Genomic DNA, 9834 nt, shown 5'->3' with positions numbered 1-9834 from the left:
CCTCCTGGGGATTGCATTCGTTGCCGCCAAAGACGGCTCGGTTTTCATTGCTTTTTTCTTCTAAACGGTAGTTGTGCGTGAACTAATTTTGCTTGTGTTATACGAATTAAAACACGGACTTTCATTTGAGAGCAAGTTTTTTTTTTGTATTTTAGCGCCCACTTTAATTTTGAGGTTTGAACCCGAAATATCACCAAAAGAGAGCGCTGGGTTTTACTTTTTCCTTTTTTTCTTGAGACATACACAGCGCATGTAGGAAATATCCCAACCAATTCAAAGACACGTTCCCTGTCGCACTGGATAACAGCTGAAAAGAAATATTCGAAAATCATCGTCCTGAGACGCACAAAGCGCCGGCCACCCTCATTTCATGAAGCGTCGTGAGAGGGAGCCTTGCCCCACCCCTCCAGCTGACCCCTCTCCGTGTCACACTAGCCGTTGCCGCTGATAACGGACACCCTCTGTCACCGCGTATCGTTTCTGTTATCTGTCTTTCCAATGCGTCCAAGATAGGATCCTCCTCCCATTTTCAGTAAATCAGTAGAGGGAATGATATCATTGGAAATGGTGGTTAGCTATGGTCATGTTATGCGGTAAAGTTTTCGTCGTAATTCATCCACGCCAACGTTTCTTAAGAAAGATGCGGAAGCGCCACGAGTGTGTCCGTCTGTGTGAATGTGAGAGTAACTGGTAGCGATGTCGTGTACCCGTGTTTCCTAGCGTGGCTTTATACCTTGAAGAGAGCGTAGCTAGCACGGCGTAGTTGGTAGCATCCCTGACCGGCAATCAGAAGGTGTGGGTTCGGATACAACTGCTGGTGCATTTCATGCTGATGCCTACAACGGCTGGCGCCAACTGCCATCATTCAGATGAAGTCTTCTTTTGAGAGCCATTCATAGAATAGCATGCCACCATGTAATGTGCCAAAGAACACATTAACCCACTCCGCGCGCTGCCATATCTAGATTCGTTCCGCAGAAGATTCAGAAGATCCCCCCCCCCGTCTTCTCTCTTTTTGAGTGCCCCCCCCCCCCCCCGCGGATGATTCAGACAGAGCTTTTGCGTCATTTCCTCAATGAACTCCACAGGAGAGTAATAGATGAAGTTTAATATGGCCTTCGCCGATACCAGGGGTTCCAATGCCTCCAAGTAGCGGCAGTGGTTGCTGTTGTTGTTGTTGTTGTTGTCGGAGGCGCTTTTGGCTGTGCCGAACGATTCCAGCAGCCCTTGCAGCGTCGGTGCAGTTTACACTCTCCTCGAATGCACACCTGCAATGAACCGTGACAAGACGTAGGTATTGTTATTCACAAGGTCGCGTGGGAACTAATAAGTGTACAACAACTATCCAAGAACACACTGTCATCCCAAGTGCACCCTGAGAGCATCATGCGTGGACGGGGGTGACGTCCCCAGGAGGGTCAAATCTGATCCTGAAATCGACGTCATCATGTATATGTAGACACCATACCGCGTCCCCACGGTACACTCTAAATCCGGCACCCGATATGTACCGCATGAAAGATGACCCGCACCTAGACCAAGCGGTACACGTGAGGTACAGTCCTCAGCCAGCAGGTACAGTTCGCGACCACAGCGAAATTCAAGCGGTACAAGGGCTGCGAGACCCGCCCGTACCGGCTTGGTAGCTTCTAAGCGCGGTCTAGCAGTTGTACCTCATGTGGTACTGCGTGTTTCCGGCGCACGAGTACGAACGCCTTCTCACGATCTCCATGCACTGCAAAAATATTTCGCGTGATTCCGAATACCAGTCAATAAATTCCCTTATGCAGCAGTGCCGTAATGGATCAGCACTATCATTCTATCAAAGTGCAATAACTAGAACCCGTGACCGTGAGGGATCGCACGTTTGGGAAGAATGCGTTTCTTGCAACCGCTGTTTGTTTTGAAAAGTCAGGGAGCGAGGATGAGACTGCTCGGTTTTTGAAGAAACTCGTTCGACGCTTTCAAGATTGGAGTCATTTAAGATGCGTATTATATCTATGAAGCAATTATTCGTCCGCACGACGCATTTTCGTTCATCTTCGCCCTGATTCCCAGTGATCCTGATCACCGGCAGGCTGGACACAACGACTGAGGGACGGAGACAACGTCTAGCTGTCTGGGACTGGCATGGCGACGTTTGAGCACTTACAAATATATGCTATACGTGCAGCCAAAGAGCTCCGGCTATTTTTTCCAGTATCTACTTCACTGGCTTTGCAGAGGACTTTCACTGGTGTGTTAGCACACCCTGACGGGAGGAATCACGTGCTACGTGACCTTCTGACGCCATCCGCTCAAACGTTGCGTGCCTGCGTGCTGCTGACGATGGCCCAATAAGGCCGAAACACCTGTCCAGTACTGGCATGGCGACGTTCTAGCACTTACAAACACACACACACACACACACACACACACACACACACATACATATATAGCAATGGGCGTATATATAGCTGGAGACTGCTTGTCAATTTTTTTAAATACAGATATCATTTTTAACGTTTCTAGATAGTCTGGGGAATCCTCTGTAGCAAAAGCTGCATTAATTAAGTGAGAGATGTATAATATCAATCATTTTCATCAGTCGGAGTTCGGTAGCGTTGGCTCATGCATTTTGTATTCCGTAAGCCATCAGCAATTCTAGTAGCCTGACCTGAGTCCGTAAGAGTAACAAAAATATGTATTAGGGTTAGCAGGTATAGGCGTTGTTTGCTGAGATATGTGCGATGTCTGATAGCCGAGTGTAGAGTAAAAAGGGTAAAGAAAAGTACACCTTGAGCACGTTGCGAATGAACTGTGTATTGCGAGTGACTGCGCCATCGAGTCTTTTTGTACTATAGATGTATAGAGTGGATACTATTATTGATAACGATACCTTAAGTTTGTTCGCAGAGTCACATCGGGAGCCGTCCAGTCCGTTTGCGTGTCCATTCCTCCAGTATGTGTTATACCCCACAGTGGCCTTGTTGCTTATACAAGGGATTTTACATCCATGTCCGGAAAGGCCCGTTTCCTTAAATGAATAGCTCAGGTACAGGGAGCTGTCAGTGTGATATTACATAGGTTGGGACTGCACAAGACCCGAAGTAGGCGTCATTTTTAGGCAAAACAGCGCCATCATCAATATTACGTCCACAGTAACGTCACAGTTATATCGATACGGCTCTCGTAGCGCCCTGAACTTTTAGTGTGTAACACTGTGTATTCACTAAGTGCAGGAGAAGCAGAGTGGTTACATTGTGATCGTATAACTAACGCGAATCATTATTGAGTTTGAATTTATCATACGCTATCTCCTGTGCGTACGTAAGGAATAGCGCTGGTGGTTATCCGCACACTCAATACATACACACAGAGGTTTGCGCATTGCGCTCAACCACTACGCTATCTCTTACGTACGCAAAGGTGACAGCGTACGATATACTAAAACACACTATTTGAGAGTTCTAGTGTATCGTAGGCTGTCGCCTTTAGGTACGTACGGGATAGCGTTCGTGGTTCTGCGCACGCGCAAACTATAAAGATAGCATCGTACAGTGCGCAGAACAACGCCGCGGTCCCTTACGTACGCAAAGGCAATGGGGTACGGTACAGTAAAACTCACCATTATCTCGCTTCCTGGGCCAGAAGTCTATCGGCAGCTACTTTCTGCAATGTGCCAGTTTCCGTTGACACAGAATATACCTTTTTAGAAAAGCAAGCGCCACCGTGGCACGCAAGGCCTCATGGCAACTTAGAGCGCCTTAAAGCATGATGAGGGGCCAGAGGCGGAGGTAGACGAAAAACAACGACATTCCCAGTGTGCGCGTTAGCAGCGTCAGCCGGGATAAACCATAACCGAAGCAGATGATAAAGCAGTGTCCCTCAAAGATCCCATGCTGCTTTGCGTCGCGTGAATCTTTTTAAAATCGTCTATTCACGTTGCACAAATCGAATCAGCGGTTCACAAAGTAATGCAAGCAAGCAGTGTAGGTGTAAAATTATGAACATGTGTTAAGCATGCCCTATCAGGCACAATGCCGTGTCATGTACGTACCAGCAACCTGAAATCCTGGCCGTGTCGAAAGATTGAGCGTCCGACTTTGTGATATTATCAAAATGAATGTAAATTACATTAAGTAGACGTGCTATACTTACGTTATTGAACGTAAAATTGTAGCCCCTTATATGTGCGAACGTACGCTGACAAACTTTATCCAGAGACAGTCTGTCTCCTGGTAGGGCGCCAGTTTTGACACGATTGTTCCTCTCGCTATTGTTGTAGAACAGGCATAGCTTCTCTTGGAGTCTATGTAAAAATGGGGAACTAATGTTTAGGATTGTCGACGACAAATGGCTATTTGTGACGCAACGCGGACAAATTATAGTTTGTTCGCATAGCGCTCCTCCCTTTGGTTATATCCTTAGTACCAGTAAGAATGACTGCGTTAAGCTTCATTTCGAAAAAAGTTGAAAATTTTTCCGGCATCGGTAAATTCAGCATCAGTAAGATGTGGTAAGCGCAATGTTACGCACCTATGCATTCATCGCTCCGCTCCTTCGCCTCGGAGACGCCATTGTCCTTGCCCAACGAGGAAAAAAATATAAAATAGTGATTTCTATGTACGGTGATTCAGGAAAAATTGCTCAACATGGCGGATTTTGCACGTTCTTTGTGATAGCTCGGCTCGCGAATTAGCGGCTAGGCATGAACAGAACTAGTGTGACCCTTTCGAAACAAGGTACCGTTTCAATTTTTTGGACGGATAAAACCGTTTTTGCTCAGTGCTCGCTTAGACGCACCATGGTTTTAGGCCTACGCGGGAGTTCGAAGCCCCCTGGCGACGGTGCTATGCGGACCCCGTGCGAATTTTTTTATTGGGTGTTAGCGCCGCGAAGCAACTGTGGCAAACAGATGTGGACAGATGGAGAGAGGACAGCAAGAAGGAGTGGGGGATTAGTATGCGTCCTGTGCCGACATCCTTCTGGAAAGTCTTAGGAAAACCCAGGGAAAACCTCAGACAGCACAGCCGGCGGTAGGATTCGAACCCACCACCTCCCAGTCTTCAGCACTACCTTGATTACCACCAACGAGCGGACGCCTTAGCCCACTCGGCCATGCCGCTGGTACACCGGGCGAAATACTTCGCACGGATTATGTTCGCGTGGACGACGACAACATATATTTTTTTCATGGAAATCGGAGATGGTCGAGAGTCATGATCTGGACGTTTGAGCTGGGATGACCCTATTGCTAGCAGATATTAAAATGCATAACGCAGTACTAAAACAATTTACTTGTGTGCTTGTCATCCGTTTGACGATCGCAGCATGTACGCAAATGGATGGATCACTGGAAGCTCCTATGATGACAGCCTGTGGAACTCCTCCGTTCATCCCATCACGGACGAGGACGTGATGAAACTTTGAGGACATCCTGAGGAACGCGTGTGTTCTTGGGGAGTGGACTGTTCTGCACAGCATTGAGACGAATCTACTTTGAATGTCACGAAACTGACTACACATCAACGAAGAGCCAATCAGGTAATACGAGGCTTAGACCACCTCCACACTTATCTCGAAGTCCACTTATGAGCTACAAATCCACAACATTTCTCTCACGCAAACGCCTTTCACCTAGGACTGCGTTCCTAGGTGTGTGTACTAAAAGGCTTAGCTGCTGCGTACGCCTTCAGAATGTGCGAAATTTAAACAATGCCACAGTTGCCAACACGTTTTGTGTTTCCTAAGCCCATGCTGCCGCTAATTCAAAACGAAGCTATGGGACGCCTGCAGCAGCAGAGCAGCGGCAGCAAAAAGATACTCTGCTGCCATGTTACCGTGTTGCTGCTTCCGCATCGGTGCTGCTTTGCTGCTGCTGCTCGCATAAAGCTATGAGACCCGGCCCTTATAACTTCTTTGCGGTCTAAAGCTACGCCATGCAAAAATTCTCTCAACGAATTGCTGTGGCTCCATCTATGAGGATTAATAGTAACTTTATGAACAGCCGCACTGTTCCATCAAATGGTGGGGGCATATTAGGGCGTATTTTCTTTTCTCTGTTCCCGGAGACTGTTGCATTGTTTCATGTGCCGGTTTTGAAACCTTCGCGGAGTGATAAGAAGCGTCTGGTAACTTCTTGTTTCTTGCACTGGGGCACTGACACACAGAAAAACCCCACCGGTGTAACATAATGCTTGTACATTTCCTTTGCTTCGGCACTGGTATTGTCGCCTGGGAGGGTGGTTTGCGTGCCAGCGTGAGTTGGCCGAAGTACAGGTTTGGAGAAAAGTTTACGGAACACACGACTTTTTCTTCTGTGCGGCACCCTGGTCGCTGATGGAAGCAGATGAGCTCACTGTTTCGGAGAGGTGGGATGGTGCGCTGTGCGCTACATGTCTGTCTACCTTCCACTTTTCAGACGCACCGAACAACACCGGAACTGCCACTGTGTGTTCAGGGGCCACCGGCTTCGGCTGGCGTTTGGTAAATGGCGCCACCAAGGATCCCAGCCCTCAGCTCCAAGGTGTTATCCGTGTAGAGGTGGTGGTGGTGTTCTTCTATATGAGTCCTGACCGGCGATGATGGAATGTCCCAGCGGGCACATGGACGTGGCCTCACGCTAGGACGGTGCTGGTACAACTGGCTGCCAGGCGCAGTAGCGCGCGGCAACAGAGGCGAGTCGTCGTCGTCGACGGGTCGCTACATCATCCCCTCCCCCCTCAGACGCGGAGCGGTGGATGCGGTTGAGGTCCGCGTCGATACCAAAAGAGGAGAATGAGGACGACTCGTGGGTGTTGGACGACTGAACACACGGCTTGTGACCGTGGCAGTTGATGCAGCAACAGTGGGATGGCGGGAACAAGAGCGCTGCGATCCGGGCGGGTCCCAGTGATGAGACGTGAATGCTGAGTGCTTGTCAGCTAGGACGTTTGAGTGGTTGGTGATTGTGCCGAGTGCGTTGAGTTGTGGTGCGTAATCGTTGCTGAGCGTTGCGTGTTACTGAGTGTTGCCGAGTAAGTGTGTTGAGTTGCGTGATGGTTGCTGAGTGGGCGACAGTACCGCGACCGGTACAAGAGCGTGACTGCTGGATGTCGCCAGGGAAAGTCCAGGGAGGACCATCATGAAGCAGGTGGAGGCCGTAAACTGGGCATGCTGCGGTCTCCTTGCGAGTCTCCGGTGGAACAGTGGTCTAGGTGCGACTTGCCTGCTAGAAGGTGGTTATGCTGCTGATTTGCCGAAAAACGTAAGATGATGAATTCATGAAGAAGGCCGTGGCAGCTCTGTTAGAGAACGTGACCGAAATTAAGCGCCTTAGATCAGGTGACCTACTGCTAAAATGCACCTCAGAAGCTGACTATGAGCACATACTGAACACACACCAGATGCTTGGAATCAAAATGTCACCAACCTTGAACAGGACCCTTAATACCTGCCCTGGTGTCATTCCGTTAGCTGAGCTCATTGATGTTCCTTCACAAGAGGTTCTTGAAAATATAAAAATCCAAAAGGCGATTGATGCAAGGAAAATAAAAATGAGTAAAAGCAATGAGTACGTAACGACATGCAACGCAATCCTCACATTCGATTGCCCGACTCTACCAGAAGGGCTGAAGGTAGGTTATCCGACGTCAGAGGTGCGGCCAGACATCCCTAACCCACTTTAAATGCTTCAGGTATAACTGCTTTGGCCATCCTTCCGGTGCTTGTAGAGGGTATGCATGCTATGTTAGCTGCAGCAGGCAGGGCCACAACCCCGAAGTGTGCACAGGGCGTGATATAATTGTGCCAACTGTGCCGGTAGCCACCCTTCTTACGCTAGGTCTTGACCAAAGTGTAAGATTGAGAAAGACCTTATGCATATCAAAGTTACACATAAACTAAGTTATGCAGAAGCCAGGAAAAAGGTGTCTCCTTTTCTGTTCCAGAAATCCTTCTCATCTGTCGTTAAACAGAAACCAAGGATGATCTAATGCGGAGCACAGACAAGAAAAAACAATACAAAGTGAAGAACATGTACGTCTCTTTCTCGAGCACAGGAAGGCAAAGTGTAATATTTCGGGGAGTAGCTCACTCCCTGATGTATGGCCGAAGGAACTAGCGGCTGCCTGGAAACAGGTTCCGAGACACCCCATAATTCCTCCACAAGGAAGAAATAATGAAACACTCATCTCCATGACGAAGACACCTCCCCCTTGTGCACATCTATCTCATTTTCTATATTATGGCGATCCTTCAGTGGAATTGTCGAGGGCTTCTCGCTAATCTTGACAAAGTCAATGATCTTTCGGACACGTATGACGCGCTCAAGAGAATTATCTGAATCCACAACACACACTCCGACTTTGGAACGTGTTCCGAAACGATCGAGTTGATGCAACACGTACATCTGGAGGTGTTGTTATTCTCACACCAAAAACCCTCCCTGCAAAGAACCTTGAACTGAAAACTGCACTCGAGGCAGTTGCCGTTCAAATATGTCTTCATGGTGTCATAATTGTATGTTCCTTAGACTTACCACCATCAGCTGTGGTAGATCAGAACACGCTTCAAAATTTAATTGACGAACTCCCGCCGTCTTTCCTCTTACAGGGAGATTTTAATGCCCATAACTGTTTATGGAACAGGTCGAGAGTCCACAGGCGAGGAAAAGTATTGGAAAGACACTATTTTCTGGATTTACATGCCTCCTTAACAAAGGAAGTCCTATTTCTATAAGCAGTTGCGTTTCAAGGGCACGGGGAGTGTTTCTCGATCATACACTCAAAATGGTGCTACCACAACATTAATGTAAAGCCTGAACATAAATTTCTTGAACTTATATTTGACCGGAAAGCGTCTTTCCTTCTGCATCTCAAACACCTCACGGTAAAGATCATTCAGTCTCTTCAGATCTTGTAAAGGCACTTTCTCACCGGCCCTGGGGAGCAGATCGTGATACACCCAAGAAGGTCTATGTCTCCACGGTACTTTCGAAGCTGAATTATGGATGTGTTGTGTACGGTTCAGCACGGCCATCTACACTCAAAATCATCGATCCAGTACACGAACAAGGACTGTGTAGTAGTTAACAGTCGTGGTTTATTTCAAAACGTGATTACAGGGTATGCATGTTCGCGCTTGCGAGTCAACACCCATTCCAAGCTGGTGTCGATGACGATCGTTCTTTCTGTAGTCGAAACCGAATCTACTGGGACACTATGTCCCTACCCCACTTGAAGCAGAAAGACGCAGTGAACATTCTTCAATCAGCCTCTTGGGTTTCTTTGCAAGTCGCTGTGCACGACTTTCCGGTGCGGCACCAGGCTGTGACGTTGTTGGCTGGATGACCGATTCAGGCCTTTCTGCTTATGCGGTGCTTGGTAGTTTTTTTTTTTAAGTAGGCTTTGTTTCGGCAACGCCGTTTGCCTTCATTGTTGGAGGCTACGATCATGTTCCCTTTTGTGGAAATCACAGTCAGGCGTTCAGGGTCGAACCTGGACTGATATTTGCGTCGGCTTTCTCTCCTTTTGAGGACTCCCTCCCCCACGGAAGAATCTTGGTTGCAGGCATGTCTGCGTTGGTCTGCATATGCTTTTAGTGTGCTCTTTTTCTGAGCATCTGTGGTTGCTTCACGTTCTTGCGACGGAAGTGTTGGTAGCAGACCTCTGAGGTCTCTTCCAAACATCAGACTGTGAGGCGTGCAGCCTGTGGTGAGGTGAGGAGTTTGTCTGTAGTTGGTAAGGTATGCATGAAGCTCTGTCTCTAGATGCCTTCCTTCAATATGTGCTGTCTGAGTGAGCTTTACTAGTGGCTTCATAAATCTTTCCACAGTTCCGTTGCATTGCAGTCAGTAGGGTGTCACTTCTCGGT

At 48.0% G+C, this 9834-nt stretch overlaps 1 long non-coding RNA gene across 1 annotated transcript; it reads right to left on the bottom strand.

Annotated features, from left to right (window-relative positions):
• Window positions 1-1179: 1179 nt before the first annotated feature.
• On the bottom strand, window positions 1180-4498 carry LOC135365928 (uncharacterized). The gene is made up of 3 exons (XR_010414019.1): window positions 4141-4498; window positions 2879-3016; window positions 1180-1268 (listed from the first exon to the last, which is right to left on the bottom strand). It is a non-coding gene; the product is annotated as an uncharacterized LOC135365928 (long non-coding RNA).
• Window positions 4499-9834: the final 5336 nt, after the last annotated feature.

The sequence above is a fragment of the Ornithodoros turicata genome, chromosome 8 (genome assembly GCF_037126465.1).
Source record: "Ornithodoros turicata isolate Travis chromosome 8, ASM3712646v1, whole genome shotgun sequence".
NCBI classification, from domain to species: Eukaryota; Metazoa; Arthropoda; class Arachnida; order Ixodida; family Argasidae; genus Ornithodoros; species Ornithodoros turicata.
This window is presented reverse-complemented; position numbering and strand designations above follow the sequence as displayed.